Source organism: Erinaceus europaeus, chromosome 1 (genome assembly GCF_950295315.1).
Source record: "Erinaceus europaeus chromosome 1, mEriEur2.1, whole genome shotgun sequence".
In the NCBI taxonomy this organism is placed as follows: domain Eukaryota; kingdom Metazoa; phylum Chordata; class Mammalia; order Eulipotyphla; family Erinaceidae; genus Erinaceus; species Erinaceus europaeus.
In genome coordinates this window covers 37693406-37709750 of record NC_080162.1, presented here as the reverse complement: position 1 = coordinate 37709750, position 16345 = coordinate 37693406, and positions in this window count along the sequence as shown.

Here is a 16345-nt window from a genome sequence, read left to right as displayed (position 1 = left end):
ATATCCTTCTTAGGTAGAACACAGTGGTCTGTCTGCAATGGTTTTGTTGAGAGAATAAGTATGTTCAAAGGAGGAAACCAGAGGGAGCTTGAGACAGATTCCTAAGTCTGAGGAGAGAAATAGCATAATGGTTATGCAAAAGATTTTCATGTCTGAGGCTCCAAGGTCCTAGGTCCCCCATAAGCCAGAGCTGAGCAGTGCTCTGGTAAAAATTAAAAATAAAATTAAAATAACCCTTATATCTGGGTCTCAACTCCTCAGATTATGTGACCCAGACAAGGTCATTAAGCTCTGTTACTTTAGTTACCTTCATTTGGAGAAAGAGAATAATTAGAGAGCCTACCACATGTAGCTATTTAGGCAAGATGTCTAACTCAGCATTTGGCACAGAATTAAAAGAGTAGACACAGGCAGGGGTGGATAGCATAATGGCTATGCTCGTACTTGAGGCTCCGAAGTCCCGGGTTTAATCCCCTGCACCACCATAAACCAGAGCTGAGCAATGCTTTAGTTAAAAAAAAAAAAAGGGTGGCGGTAGCGCAACAGGTAAAGAGTAGATGGCACAAAGCACAAGACCAGTGTAAGGATCCTAGTTCGAGCCCCCAGCTACCCACCTACAGGGGGCTCGCTTCACAAGTGAAGCAGGTCTGCAGGTGTCTTTCTCTCCCCTCTCTGTCTTCCCCTCCTCTCTCCATTTCTCTCTGTCCTATCTTTTATTATTAATGATGACATCAATAATAACTACAACAATAAAACAATAAGGGCAACAAAAGGAAATAAATAGTGGTCCGGGAAGTAGCGCAGTGATAAAGCTTTGGACTCTCAAGCATGAGGTCCCGGTCCCGAGTTCGATCCCTCGTTGCACATGTGCCAAAGTGATGTCTGGTTCTTCTTCTCTCTTCCTATCTTTCTCATTAATAATAAGTAAAATCTTAAAAAAAAAAAAAAAAAAAAAAAAAAAAAGGTGGTCCAGAAGGTGGCGCAGTGGATAAAGCATCAGACTCTGAAGCATGAGGTCCTGAGTTCAATCCCTGGCAGCACCTGTACCAGAGTAATGGCTGGTTCTTTCTCTCTCTCCTTCTTCATGAATAAATAAATAAAATCTTTAAAAAAAAAAAAAAAGGAAATAAATAAGTATTAAATTTTAAAAAATAGACACTCATATATAGTGTGTTTTTAAAAGCTGTCTCCTTTATCTGATTCAGTTAAAATAACTATTTGTCATTTACTTGGGTTTTTTGTTTCTTGTTCTTTTTTCTAACTTTTTTGAAGTATAATGTACAAAAAAATGCCATAAATCTTATGTACAGCTCAATAAATTGTCACAGAACACTCTTATGCATGTAACCACTCCTCAGATTAAAAAAAAAAAAAAAGGATGTAACAATTATGTGTGTTTGCTAGTTTTTCAGTGTTAGGCCTTTGATTCCACCATTCCCAGGCGAACATTTTCACTCATTTTTTAAAATATTTATTTATTTTCCTTTTTGTTGCCCTTGTTTTTTATTGTTATTGTAGTTATTGTTGTTGTTATTGATGTCATCGTTGTTAAGACAGGACAGAGAGAAATGGAGAGAGGAAGGGAAGACAGAGGGGGGAGAGAAAGAGAGACACCTGCAGACTTGCTTCACCGCCTGTGAAGCGACTCCCCTGCAGGTGGGGAGCCAGGGGCTCAAACCAGGAATCTTAAACCCGTCCTTGTGCTTGGCGCCACGTGTGCTTAACCCGCTTTGCTACCGCCCGACTCCCTTTTTTAAAAAATATGTATTTTATTTGTTTTTTATTTTAATGAGATAGAAACAGTGACAGGAAGGACCAGAGCACTGCTCAGCTCTGGCTTCTGGTGGTGCTGGGAATTGAACCTGGAACCTCCTGAGTCTTTTGCATAACATTATACTCTCTCCCCATCCCTGTTTTTTCTTTTTTTTTTTTTAATTTCAGAAAGACAGAAAGTGACAAGCAGCTTTAAAATCTCCTATCCCCCCCCACCACCAGTGCCTTAATACTCCCATGTGCTGCAACTCAACCCATCATTTTGTATTATTTTGCTTGTTTGTCCATTCATTTTTCCAACCTGCTTATTCTAACTCGGGAATAGCGGGGTGCCAGAGCCACTCCCAGCAGCTCAGGGCACAAGGGGAAGAATTAACCCTGTTCAGAAAGCCCTTCCATCACGGGACACATCACATACATATATGTTTCAACTGGTACAACTGAAACACTTACTGAACCTCACATCGCAAATGTGGGGTACTAAAGGAAACCAGAGAAAGCATGTAATGATGAAAACCAAGTCACAAAATAGTCTCCGTTTTGAGCAACAGGAATATAGTGCAGAGATGGAGTACGTGCCATGCCAAGTCTGAAGCCCTGGGTTCAATCCCCAGCACCAAAGAAACTATCTTTCTGTCCCCCTTGTAAATAACACCGACCCTCATGCATCTATTTCCAAATTACAATAATTTTTGACATGATCGTGTTGCTTATAGAAACAAAATATTTTGGATTTTTTAACAATTAAAAAATAGAAAGCCCTCAAATGTTTAAAAACTGGAAGAGTACGAAGACATCTATAATAACTACAACAATAAAACAATAGAGGCAACAAAAAAGGGAATAAATAGATATTTAAAGTTACTAAAATAAGTAAATGCATTTTTACATTTTATCAGGGGAATTAATGCCTACAGTAAATACGGTTGTTGGTCCATGTGTCTAATTTCTCAGTTTTCTACAAAATACTCTCCCCCCAGCCCAGGTCCTTCTCTACCATCAGCACCAGGACCTGAAAGCCCTCTCCCCCAGAGTCCTTTACTTTGGTGCAAGACACCAAACCCCATCATAAATATGCTATCTGTGAAAAAAAAAAAAAGAGAGAGAGCTCACTCTTAGAGCTCATGCAATAACTGTGTATGCAACAGTCCAAGCCCCAACACCACATGGGAGCACAATGACAACTGGCACTACGGCATCCCTCTCCCAATCTGAAATAAAATGAGAGCTGGAGAGACAGCATAATGGTTATGCAAAAGTGTTTTAAGCCTGAGGCTCTGAGGTCCCAGGTTCAATCCCCAGCACCACCGTAAACCAGAACTGAGTAGGTTTCTAGTTCTTTCTCTCGATATCTCTCCCTCTTACTACCTTTTCTCATTAAACTGAATAAAAATATTTTTAAAAGATGCAAATTCAAAAAATGAAATATAATGAAAAAAACTCGCCACGGAATTGTGAAATCATGCATATGTGAGGTCCTAGAGCCACACAGACAGATACAGCCCATCAATTTGAACAGTAAAAACAGAGCCAGATTTGGACTAAATGTGCAGAACTCTACAGTACACATTTAGTTCATTTAAAAAAAATTTAATATTTATTTATTCTCTTTGCCCTTGTTTTATTGTTGTAGTTATTACTGTTGTTATTGATATTGTTGTTGGATAGGACAGAGAGAAATGGAGAGAGGAGGGGAAGACTGAGAGGGGGAGAGAAAGGTAGACACCAGCAGACCTGCTTCACCTCCTGTGAAGCAACTCCCCAGCAGGTGGGGAGCTCGGGGTTTGAACCTGGATCCTTACTCCAGTCTGTACATTCGGCACCACATGCGCTTACCCCGATGTTCTACTGCCCAACTCCCCATTTAATTCATTTTTATACTTAAATATATACATTGTCTCAAGCTGCCCTGAAGCTGCCCTTCTCATAGAAGAAAGAAGGATGAGGGCCAGGGTAGATAGCATAATGGTCATGCAAAGAGACTCTCCTGAGCCTCCAAAGTCCTGGATCCAGTCTCCCACACCACCATAAATAAAAGCCAGAGCTGAGCAGTGCTCTGGGAAGAGAAAAAGAAAATGAAGAAAGAAAAAAAGAAAGAGGAATGGGAGGCTTGGTATAATTAGCTCTACTTTGGGACTGGACACCCCTGGCTCCCCACCTGCAGGGGTGTCACTTCACAGGCGGTGAAGCAGGTCTGCAGGTGTCTATCTTTCTCTCCCCCTCTCTGTCTTCCCTTCCTCTCTCCATTTCTCTCTGTCCTATCCAACGACTACAACAATAAAAAAAGGGGGGCAACAAAAGGGAATAAATAAATAAAATAAATATTAAAACAAAAATCAGCCTGGACGGGGAGTAGGCGGTAGCGCAGCGGTTAAGCGCAGGTGGCGCAAAGAGCAAGGACCAGCCTAAGAATCCCGGTTCGACCCCCTGGCTCCCCACCTGCAGGGGAATCGTTTCACAGGAGGTGAAGCAGATCTGCAGGTGTCTATTTTTCTCTCCCCCTCTCTGTCTCCCCCTCCTCTCTCCACTTCTCTCTGTCCTATCCAACAACGAACAACATCAACAACAACAGTAATAACCACAACAAGGCTACAACAAGGGCAACAAAAGGGGGGGATGGCCTCCAGGAGGCACAAGGATCAACTTAAAGATCCCGGTCCAAACCCCCAGCTCCCCACCTGCAGGGGGGTCGCTTTACAGCGGTGAGGCATACCTGCAGATGTCTATCTTCCCCCTCTCTGTCTTCCCCTCCTCTCCGTTTCTCCTATCCTATCCAATAACAGTGACAGCAATAACAACAACAACGATAGACAACAAAGGCAACAAAAGGTAAAAAAAAAAAAAGCCTCCAGGAGCAGTGGATTCCTAGCCCAGGCACCTAGCCTCAGCAATAACCCTGGAGGCAAAATACATAAATAAATAAAAATAAATAAGTGATGGAAAAAATCAGCCTGGAAAGACTGCTAAGCAATGGCATTGCACATGTGTGAGTTACTGGATTCATAAATTAAAAAAAAAAAAGTATGTTAAAAGGAATTAGTCTGTATCCTGTCATAACTGAGGACTTTCATGGAAACCAGCCTTATTCATAAATACCAAGAAAAAGAGAATGACTGTGCCAGAAAGGAAGAAACAAATTAGCAAATACCCGAAACAAACGGGATGTTTCGAATGCATAGGCAAAACCACTTTGCTTTATTTTTCTATAAACAATTGGCAGCTTGCCTTAGAGCATATAAGAACTAAATTGTGGGCTCAGGTTTCTAAGCAACCTTAATGTTTATTGCCGACTTTTCCCCCATTAGAATTTAAGAACTAGATTTCCATTAATATAGTAAATTATAGACTATAATACAAAGCCTTTTAAAAGTTTCAGTTGTTTGGCTCACAATAATGCTCACCAGAACCATGACTCTCCACTGAAAATGTCAGTATTGGTTGAGAAGTCATGCATCACTAGTCTTCTAGAATTGATGGGCTGAGAATATTAAATTATCTTTTATTTCTATACACTTTCTGAGAGCCACTGCTGGAGTCTGTAAACTGCTGGAAGGAAAATAATTTATTTTTATTTGTTTATTTATTTATTTATTTTAACAGAGCACTGCTCAACTCTAGCTTGTGGTGGTCCTGGGAATTGAACCTGGGACCTTTGGTGCCTCAGGCATGAGAGGCTTTTTGCATAACCATTATGCTGTCTCCCCAACCTGAAAAGAAAAAAAAAAAAATTTACCTCCATGGTTATCACTGGGACACTGCACTACATGTAAATCCACTGCTCTTTTTTTTTTTTTTTTTTTTTTGATAGTACAGAAAGAAATTGAGAAGGGAGGGGAAGATAAAGAGGGACAACAACAGAAAAACACCTGCAGATCTGCTTCACCTGCAAACCTGCTTCACCACTTGTGAAGTGACCCCCCCCCTTCAATGGGAACCAGGGACTTGAACCTGTTTGTGTGGTTCCTTGCTCTTTGTGTGTGCAGTTAACCAAGTGCACTACTGTGGGGCACCCCCTGAGAAGAACTTTAATACCTTGGGAAAATAAATATTTTTTTTGTTTTTGTTTTTTCACCTTTTTTTCTTCATACCATTTTAATTTTAATTGTTTATTTAATATTGGTTTACAAGATTGTGAGATTACAGAGGTATAATTTCGCACCACACCCACTACTGAAATTCTATAACCCAATGCCCTATATTTCATGAAAACCACCAGGGTGCTCACAAAGTTTTAGGGTTTGGGGCGGCTGGGTGATAGTGCACCTGGTTGAGTGCACACATTACAATGTGTGAGGACCGAGGTTCAAGCCTCCAGTCCCCACCTGCAGGAGAGAAGCTTCACAAGTGGTGAAACAGTGTTGCAGGTAGCTGTCTCCCCCACCACCAATCTCTCTCTGCCTCTATCCAAAATAAATAAATAAATAAATAAATAAATAAATAAATAAATAAATAAGGGGGTTGGCAGTAGCGCAGCGGGTTAAGTGCACATGATGCAAAGAGCAATGACTGGCATAAGGATCTGGGTCCAAGCCCCCTACTCCTCACCTGCATTGGAGTTGCTTCACAGGCGGTGAAGCAACTGGTCTGCAAGGTGTCTGTCTTTCCTCCTCTCCGTCTTCCCCTCCTTTCTCCATTTCTCTCTGTCCTATCCAACAATGACGACATCAGTAACTACAACAATAAAAAGCAAGGGCAACAAAAGAGGAAATAAATATTTAAAGATAAATAAATGGGGGGTAGATAGCATAATGGTAATGCAAAGAGCTCTCATGCATGAGGCCCCTAGGTTCCAGGTTCAGTCCTCTGCACCACAATAAGCCAAAGCTGATCAGTGTACTCTGGTGAAAAAAAAAAATTATTAACTAAAAAAATATTGGTCCGGGAGGTGGCGCAGTAGCTACAGCATCGGATTCTCAGGCATGAGGTCCCAAGTTCAATCCCCAGCAGCACATGTGCCAAAATGACATCTGGTTCTTTCTCTCCCTTTATCTTTCTCATTAATAAATAAATAAATTCTAAAAAAAAGAAAAAAAGAAAAGAGAAAGAAAAAGAAGAAAGAAAAAAGAAAAGAAATAACCAAATCACTTTTTAAATAAATAAATATTTTTAAAAGAAATTTAAAAAATAAATAGAGAGGGGTAAATAGTATAATGGTTATGCAAAGAGCTCTCATGCCTGAGGTGCCAAAGTCTGAGGTTCAATCTCCTGCACCACCATAAACCAGAGCTGAGCAGTGCTCTAGTAAAAATAAATAAATAAAATAGAAACAGCTTGGTCAAGGGGGCTAGGTGGTGGCGCACCTGGTTGGGTGCACATGTTACAATGCACAAGGACCCAGATTTGAGCCCCTGGTCCCTACTTGCAAGGGGAAAGTTCTGTAAGTGGTGAAGCAGGGCTGCAGGTGTCTCTCAGTCTCTCTCCTTATTACCCTCTTCCCTTTCGATTTCTGTCTTATCCAATAAATAAAGATAATTAAAACAATAAAAAAAATCAGTTTGGTCACTAACTTTTTTTGCAAGTCCACGTGTTTCAATTCCCTATATTCCACATATAAGTAAAATCACCTGGTACTGTCTTTTTAATATTTTTATTTATTTTATCTTATTTTGTTTATTTCAGAAGAGAGAGATCTCAATTCAGCTCTAATATATGCAGTGCTAGGGATTCAACTCTGGGCCTTCTGCTTGCAAGTTCTGCCCTCTAGGCCCTGAATAATTTCCCAGTAGCTCACTTTGTTCATTATGGTTTTAATAAGAACTCCAGTCATTGAGGTTACTTTTCAAATATTTTATTTATTCATTAGAGAGATATGAGAGAAAGAACCAGATCATCACTCTGGTACATGTTCTGCAAGGGATTGAACTCAGGAGTTTATGCTTGTAAGTCCAATGTTTTATCCACTCCCCCACCTCCCAGACCGCACTGATTACTTTTTAGGAAAGTTTACCAGTAATTCCCAGGGACAAAAGAACATAAAGACCACTTTTTATGAAATTTGCATAGACTGGGAACACAGCATAATAGCTATATATTTCGTGTCTGAGGCTCTGAGGTCCCAGGTCCAATCCCTAGCATCACCATAAACAGACCTGAGCAGTGCTCTGGCTCCTTTCTTTCTTTACATTTTTTTTAACTTTTTAAATTAAACTTTTTATTTATTCCCTTTTGTTGCCCTTGTTTTATTGTTGTAGTTATTATTGATGTCATCCTTGTTAGGACAGAGAGAAATGGAGAGAGGAGGGAGAAACAGGAGGGGAGAGAAGATAGACACCTGCAGACCTGCTTAATCGCCTGTGAAGCGACTCCCCTGAGGTGGGGAGCCTGAGGTTCAAACCGGCATCTTTATGCTGGTCTTTGGGCTTTGCGCCACTTGCGCTTAACTGGCTGTACTACCGCCTGACTCTCCTCTTTCTAACCAGAGCACTGGTCAGCTCAGGCTTATGGTAGTGTGCAGGGTTGAGCCTAGGACTTTGGGGTCTCAAGCATGAGAGTCTCTTTGCATAACCAAATAGCATTATCTCCCCCACCCTTTCTGTCTCTGTCTCTCTGTCTCTCTCTCTCTCTCCCCTCTGTGTATCTTTCATTAAAATAAATAGGGCTGTGGTCCGGGAGGTAGCGCTATAGATAAAGCATTGGACTCTCAAGCATGAGGTCTTGAGTTCGATCCCCAGCAGCACATGTACCAGAGTGATGTCTGGTTCTTTCTCTCTCTCCTATCTTTCTCATCAATCAATAAATAAAATCTTTAAAACATAAATAAATAAATAAATAAATAGGGCTATGCAAAAGACTTTCATGCCTGAGGCTGTATGGTCCTAGGTTCATTCCCCAGAATCATTGTAAACCAGAGCTGAGTAGTACTAAAATAAAATATAACTAAGTTTTAAAAACTTGTATAATCCTGGGCAGATGACATGATGACTATGCAAACAGACTTTTATGCATGAGGCACCAAAGGTCCTCGTTTCAATTCCCATCACCTCCATAAACTAGAGCTGAGCAATGCTCTATCTAGTAAGAAGAAAGAATTAGGTGGGATTTCGGCGGTAGCACAGCGGGTTAAACGCACATGGCGCAAAGCCCAAGGACTGGAGCAAGGATCCAGGTTGGAGCCCCCCACCTGCAAGGGAGTCGCTTCACAAGCAGTGAAGCATGTCTGTAGGTGTCTATCTTTCTCTCCCCCTATCTGTCTTCCCCTTCTCTCTATTTCTCTGTCCTATCTAACAACGGTGACATCAATAACAACAACAAAATAACTAGAACAATAAAGCAACAAGGGCAATAAAAAGGAAAATACATAAATATTTTTAAATTTTTTTTAAAAAATAAGGGTTAAGCGCTCACATTACAGTGCGCAAGGACCCGGGTTCAAGCCCCTGGTCGCAGCCCCTGGTCCCCACAGGCAGAGGGAAAGCTTCACTAGTGGTGAAGCAGGGCTGCAGGTTTCTGCCTCTGTCTCTTTCCCTCTATCTCCCTCTCCCCTCTCAATTTCTCTCTGTCTCTATCCAATAATAAATAAATAAATAAATAGTGAAAGTCCAGAAAAGAAAAGAAAAGAAAAGAAAAGAAAAGAAAAGAAAAGAAAAGAAAAGAAAAGAAAAGAAAAGAAAAGCAATGTGCAGCCATCCTGGAAGTAGGATGAGAAGAGAATCAGAATTCTCTTTACCAACCATCAGTGTAAAACTGATTACCTTAAGGACTCTATCAACAAAAACATGTAGGAAGTCAGGCTGCAGCACAGTGGGTTAAGCACAGGTGGCACAAAGTGCAAGGACCGGTGGTGTAAGGATCCCGGTTCAAGGATCCCTGTTCGAGACCCAGCTCCCCACCTGCAGGAGGTCTCCTCACAAGTGATGAAGCAGGTCTGCAGGTGTGTCTATCTTTCTCTCTCCCTCTCTGTCTTCCCCTCCTCTCTCCATCTCTCTCTGTCCTATCCAACAACAATGACATCAATAACAACAGCAATAATAACTACAACAATAAAAAAAATGAGGGCAAGAAAAGGGGATAAATAAATAAATATAAAAAGAAAGTATGTGGAAAATACAATGGAAAGACTACAAATGTTCCACTCGATTAAAAAAAAAAAGAAAAGAAAAAGGGAGGAGAGGTATTTTTAAGAAGAAAATTATATCGCACCAAAGTAAAAGACTCTGGGGTGGGTGGGTCGGTGGGGAGAATACAGGTCCATGAAGGATGATAAATGACATAGTGGGGGTTGTATTGTTAAATGGGAAACTGGGGAATGTTATGCATGTACAAACTATTGTATTTACTGTTGAATGTAAAACATTAATTCCCCAATAAAGAAATAAATTTTTAAAAATTTTTAAAAAAGAAAATTATAGGGTTTTGAATGTAAATTTGAGGGCAATGCATAGTAGTAGGGCATAGAAGCTATGCCAATAGTATACAGCCATCAACATTAGAGTTTCAATCAACTACTGCAGTGGAGTCAGAACAATGTCCTCTTTGCATATAAATGAGAACACCTCATAGTTTCTTTTTTCATAAAAAAATAAATAAAATAAAAACATAAGGCAAGCAGACACGACAGCAGCAAAACATAAAATGAGTACTCTTTTTCAACATGCTCAATTTTATTTTTATATTTTATATTTCCAATGTGATAACCCCATGTTAGAGAAGTAGGATCCCTGTGGGTTTTCTTTCCCTGTTCTTAAATTACTTCTCTCCAAACAAATCTCCTGAATGTAATAGGAGACAGCAACATTGGTAGCCAAGTGGCAGTTTTTATAAATGGCCTGTTTACAACCTCGGGGTGCTGAAAGAACAGCAAATGCTGAAGCCTTTAATAGTAGTATGTTTATGGAGATGATAGTTGTGTAGATCAAATTCCGCCTTCCCCCACAACCCCACCCCCCCAGAAAAAATAAATAAGCCATGACTGCCTTGAGAGGAAGAGGAACCTCACCCCTTGGGATGACTGTCTCTATGGCATGGCATTTAAAATAAAAAATGAAATAAAATTGCATTAACTTAATAAGTCACTGAAATGAATGACTCAGGGTTCCTTCTTCAAAGGGGGTTCCATGGGTGGCCAGAAGATGCTTTGTATGTTGCTTAAAGTTTGACTACCTCCTCTGTGAGCCTATAAGTGATTTTATTTACTAGATGATAATGATTCAAGCTTTATGAGATTACTCTGAATTGCTAATAATGGCAAATAATTAAGATACATATTATTAATCACACCAATAATAAACTCACTAACTCCATTATTACTCTAGTATATAACTAGCTGTTAAAAACTGCAGGCTTGGGTGGGGGAGATAAAATTGTAGTTATGTAAAAGACTCTCATGCCTGAGGCTCTGAGGTCCCAGGTTCAATCCCCAGCACTACCATTAGCCAGAACTGACTGGTGCTCTGGCAAAAAATATTATAATAGGGAGTCGGTAAAAAATATAATAATAGGGAGTTGGAGCACAGTGGGTTAAGCACCAAAGCACAAGGACCTGCGTAAGGATCCTGGTTCAAGCCCCTGGCTCCCCACCTGCAAGGGAGTTGTTTCACAGGTAGTGAAGCAGGTCTGCAGGTGTCTATCTTTCTCTCCCCCTCTCTGTCTTCCCCTCCTCTCTGTCCTATCCAGTAATAACTACAACAATAAAACAAGGGCAACAAAAGGGAAAATAAATAAATATTTTTAAAAAATTTTTTTAATAATGATGATGATGATGATGATAGCCACAGGATTGGTGCTAAAGTTTTGTTTGTTTATTTGTTTTTCCAGGACACTGCTCTGCTCTGCCTTATAATGGTGCTGGAGATTAAACATGAAACCTTTGGTGCCTCAGGCATGAAAGTCTTTTTGTATATCATTATGCATATTCCTCAACCACATTAGGACTTATTTGCATTTTTTTCACAGCCTGAAAGATATAAAAGCTTATCTTTAAGGGGCCATGTGCACCTGGTTAGTGCACACATTACAGTGCACCAGGAGCCCAGTTCAAGCCCCTGATTCCCACTTGCAAGGGGGGAAGTTTCACAAGTGGTGAAGCAGAGCTGCAGATGTCTGTCTCTATTCTCTTACTCTCTCTATTCACTACTCCTCAATTTCTCTCTATCTCTATCCAATAATAAATAATTTGAAATGTTTAAAAATAAATAAATAAAAGTTGGTCTTTATTTTCATAATGCTGTTAGTTTAAAGTGTATTTGTAAGGTTAGAGGGATATTATAGTCTTTATTCAAAAAGACTTTCAAGCCTAAGGCACCAGAGCTTTCAATCCCTAGCACCACCAGAAGCCTGGTTTCGCAGTATCATGGGGGGGAGGGAAGGGAGACAGGAAGAAAGAAAAGAGAAGATAAGGAAGAAAAGGAAAGGGCTGAGAGAGAGCATAATGGTCATGCAAAAAGGTTTTCCTGCCTGAGTCACCAAAGGTCAATCCCAGTACCAGCATAAGCCAGAACTGAGCAACACTCTGGTTAAAAGTAATATATAAATAAACAAAATAATAAGTGAAAAAAAAAAAAGAAAAAGAAATAAATAGAAAATAAATAAAAGAAATGTATGGGCTGGATGGTAACACATTTGGTTGAATGCACAGGTTACCTTACACAAGGACCCAGGTTCAAGCCCTCCTCACCACCTTGAGGGAAGAGGCTTCAGGAGCAATGAAATTGTGCCATGGGGGGGGGGGGTTCTCTCTCTCTCTCTTACTCCCTCCTTCCCTATGTCCCCCTTCCCTCTCATTTTCTCTCTATCCTAACAAATATATAAGAAGGGGAAAAAAATAAACCTATCTATATACTCAGGCATGCCTGTATGTACACTCACCAACACAAAAGGAAAGATAAGGGACTTAAATCACAAAATAAAATGAGAAATGGATAAATGATCCCTTACACAATTTCCAGAGAATAGCACAAGATCAGAGGGATTTTGGACAGAAGCCATGAGAGGCTTACAGCAGAGAGCAGAGAGGATACATGAAAGTGAGGGGGTGCAATTGTGGAGCTGTAAATAGTGGACTGATGCCCCCCCCCAAGTCCAATTTTTTTAAGTCAGTCCATCCTCACTTGTTATTGGCACTAAGAATCTGCATTTGTTCATTGAATCCTCCTATAGTTAAATAATCACAAGTCAGTGCAACTTTGTATCCTATTCCCTTCTCATCAAAATTGAGATGGCCTCTCTTGGATTAAGGAAACCAAAACAACATGGGCTGTAAACAACATGGGCTGTAAGCTTATAGTTTTGTTGTGACAATTCCTCTTGGAAGATATTCTTTTGAGTTTGATTGGATCAAGAAACTACTTTGTACTCACATGAACCCCTGGTCAGTAGAGAAAGAGCAATGAAATCCTTCCTGATTGACAGTCATCTCATTACCATACTTTGAACAACAAAATATGATATAATATTTGCCATTTTCTTCTTTTCTTTCTTTCTTTCTTTCCTTTCTCTCTCTCTCTTTTTTTTCCAGAGTACTGCTCAGATCTGGTTTATGGTGTTGCAGGGGGAGGGGGAATTAAGCCTGAGAGGCTTGAGAGGCTCTGTTTTTTTTTGTTTTGTTTTGTTTTGTTTTTAACCAGAGCCCTCAGAACCCTGTTCAGTTCTAGCTTGTGGTGGTGGTGGTGGTGGTGGGATTAACCTGGGATGTTGGAGCCTCAGGCATGAGATTCTCTTTGCATAACCATTATGTTACCCACTCCTACTCCTGTCAGATATAGAAAAACTTGCAGGAAAAAAAAAAAAATCACAGGACCCCAGAATCTTATGAGATCACTCCATAGCCTTGACCTCTTTAGAATTGTCCTAGACAAATCAGACAAAACAATAACACCCAGACCCTCCAAAGCTGACCAAATATTCCCTCTCCCCGCTAGTCAGAGTGATTTTAGGCCACTATTCTGCTATTTAGAGCTCTAAACTGCCTTTCAGATGTCCCAGTATTAATTCTAGAGTTACCCTACTCTGGCAACAGCTAGTCAAGAGCAAATTCTCAGTTCCTTAAACCTTTCCTTCCTTCAATTACCTAATAAAAGTCTGAATGTGGGAGTGGAGAAAAACAGTCTGAAAACTCTACGTTGCTCCTTATGCATTCATGCTGCTATTACTGCCTCTTACTGGGTTGTTGAAAATCCCTATGTGTATTTGCATCCTCCCCTCACCTTTCTTCTTTCCCCTTCCTCCTCCTTTCCTGCAATGAGTAACTCCAATATCTTTAACTACTGGGACTTCATGGGAGTCAAGGCTGGAGGACTGCTAAGAGCTTCACAGATTCTCTTGGTTACACACCTAGTAAGTCACAAAGCTGCCAGAGTAGGAGGTGATCCTGGCAGCACCTCCTAGTTGCAGCTTTCTTAGAGTAAAATGATGGGGGGGGGGTGTCATTGAAATAATTTGAATTTCATGAGACTTCTGCATCTTCTTTCCATGTTGTAATCATCTGTTTTTATTCTTCCCCAGTGAGGAAAACCACACTTACAAAATGATATTTATTTTTCATGACAAAGAACTACAGGGAGGGGGTAGATTGTGGTTATACTGAAATGAAAAAAAAATCTATAGGCTCCTGGTGGACGCCCACTTCTACATTCCAGCATCCCAGTGGCGGGCTCTGATGGTAGCCAAGCTGCTGTCACCTTTATTGTCAGCACCTTGATGGACCTTATTTCTAACCAATCAGCTTGTGCCATGCCCAGTTTGAAACTGATAAAAGCTGGGTACTGCAGTACAAGCACATGCAGGTCTGGTAAGAATCAGCCTGTAACCCCTTAATGTAAAATAAATGTAACTCTCTGCCCTCCATGTGGCCTCAGGTCTTATTCTTTTGTTACTTTTGGTTATATTATGGAATTTTTTAATTATGATACAAAGAAACAGTAAGCAGGTGGTCCGGGAGGCGAGGCAGTGGATAATGCATTGGATTCTCAAGCATGAGGTCCAGAGTTCAATCCCCAGCAGCACATGTACCAGAGTGATATCTGGTTCTTTTTCTCTTCCTATCTTTCTCATTAATTGTTGTTTTCGACGGGTTATGTTGTTTTCGCCAGGCTGGCTTCACGGGTGGGTAACAGATGACCAGGGACTCATGGCTGAGCTGTAGGCAGTATCTCTTTATTCATGCAGGACGCAGCACAATCTAAGCCGAGCTAAGCTAAACTCAAAGTACAGTACTCTAAAACTCACAATGCTGTCTTTATATATACTTCCCAAGTAGGGTGGAAACAGGATGTGACATAGAGAGGGTGGAGAGAAAAGTGACTGGTGAAAATCAGGGTGTGATAAAGAAGGGATCAGGGTGTGACAAGGAGGGGGGTGGAGCAAAAACATATCATGAAACAGTGGGGATTGAACCAATGCCCTGGAGGGAGGTGCTTGTTAACAGCGGTTATGTAAATAGAATGAAGTGGTTATGTAAATAGAATAGTGTTAAGCAGGGGGGATTTAAACCAAATGAAACAGAAGGGGTCTCATGCATACCAACAATTAATAAATAAATAAAAATCTTTTTAAAAAGAAAAAAGAAACACTAAGCAGAACTTGGACTGGAGTTGGTGTACTGTACCAAAGTAAAAGACTGGGGTGAGGGGGTGCTCAGGTCCTGGAACATGGCAAAGGAGAACCTAGTGGAGGTTGTATTGTTATGTAGAAATGTTATACATATACAAACTATTGTATTTTACTGTCGACTGTAAACATTTAAGCCAATAAATAATTTTTTAAAGATTTTATTTATTGATTGATGAGATAGGAGGAGAGAGAGAGAACCAGACATCACTCTGGTATATGTGCTGCCAGGGATCAAACTCAGGATCTCATGCTTGAAAGTCCAGTGCTTTAGTCACTGTGCCACCTCCCAGACCACTCCAATAAATACATTTAAAAAAAAAAAAAGAAAAGAAAGAAAGAAAGAAAAGAAACTTTCATGCCTGAAGCTCCAAAGTCTCAGGTTTAGTCCCCAAAACCACCATAAGCCAGAGCTGAGCAGTGCTCTGGAAAAAAAATAATAAAAAAACTACAGAGAAAATAATACAGGGAAAAAAGACCAGAACTCTGCTTAGCTCTGGTTTATGGTAGTGCTGTGGATTGAACCTGGGACTTCAGAGCCTCAGGCATGAAAGTATTTTGTTTTTGTTTTTTATTTTGCATAATCATTATGCTATCTTCCCAGCCTAGGAAAAGCATACTTGGTTGAGAATCATTGACCCTAAGCAGCCCTGGACATGGAGAACAATGTAGAAAAAACATACATAAACATTCCCATCCTATCAATTTTCTCTTTTCTCTCTCTCTCTCTCTCTCTCAAGTCATGCATTCTTGGGCAATTTTTTCTCTTCTAACCTGGAAAACCAAAAACTCTGGCACCATATCTATTCTTGAACATGGGTCAGAGACACAATAGAGGTGAAGAATACCTTTGTAGTTGCTGATTAATGTGCACATTTTTGTTTTGTTTTTTAACAAATAAATAAAAATAGCGAAGTTTTCCACTGCTCCACTGATGCCTTCTTTACTAGTTGCAAAACATCCTGTATTGTCATTTACTTATGGTGACTTGGGACCAGGCACTGGGTGGTGAAGCACCTGGTTAAGTACA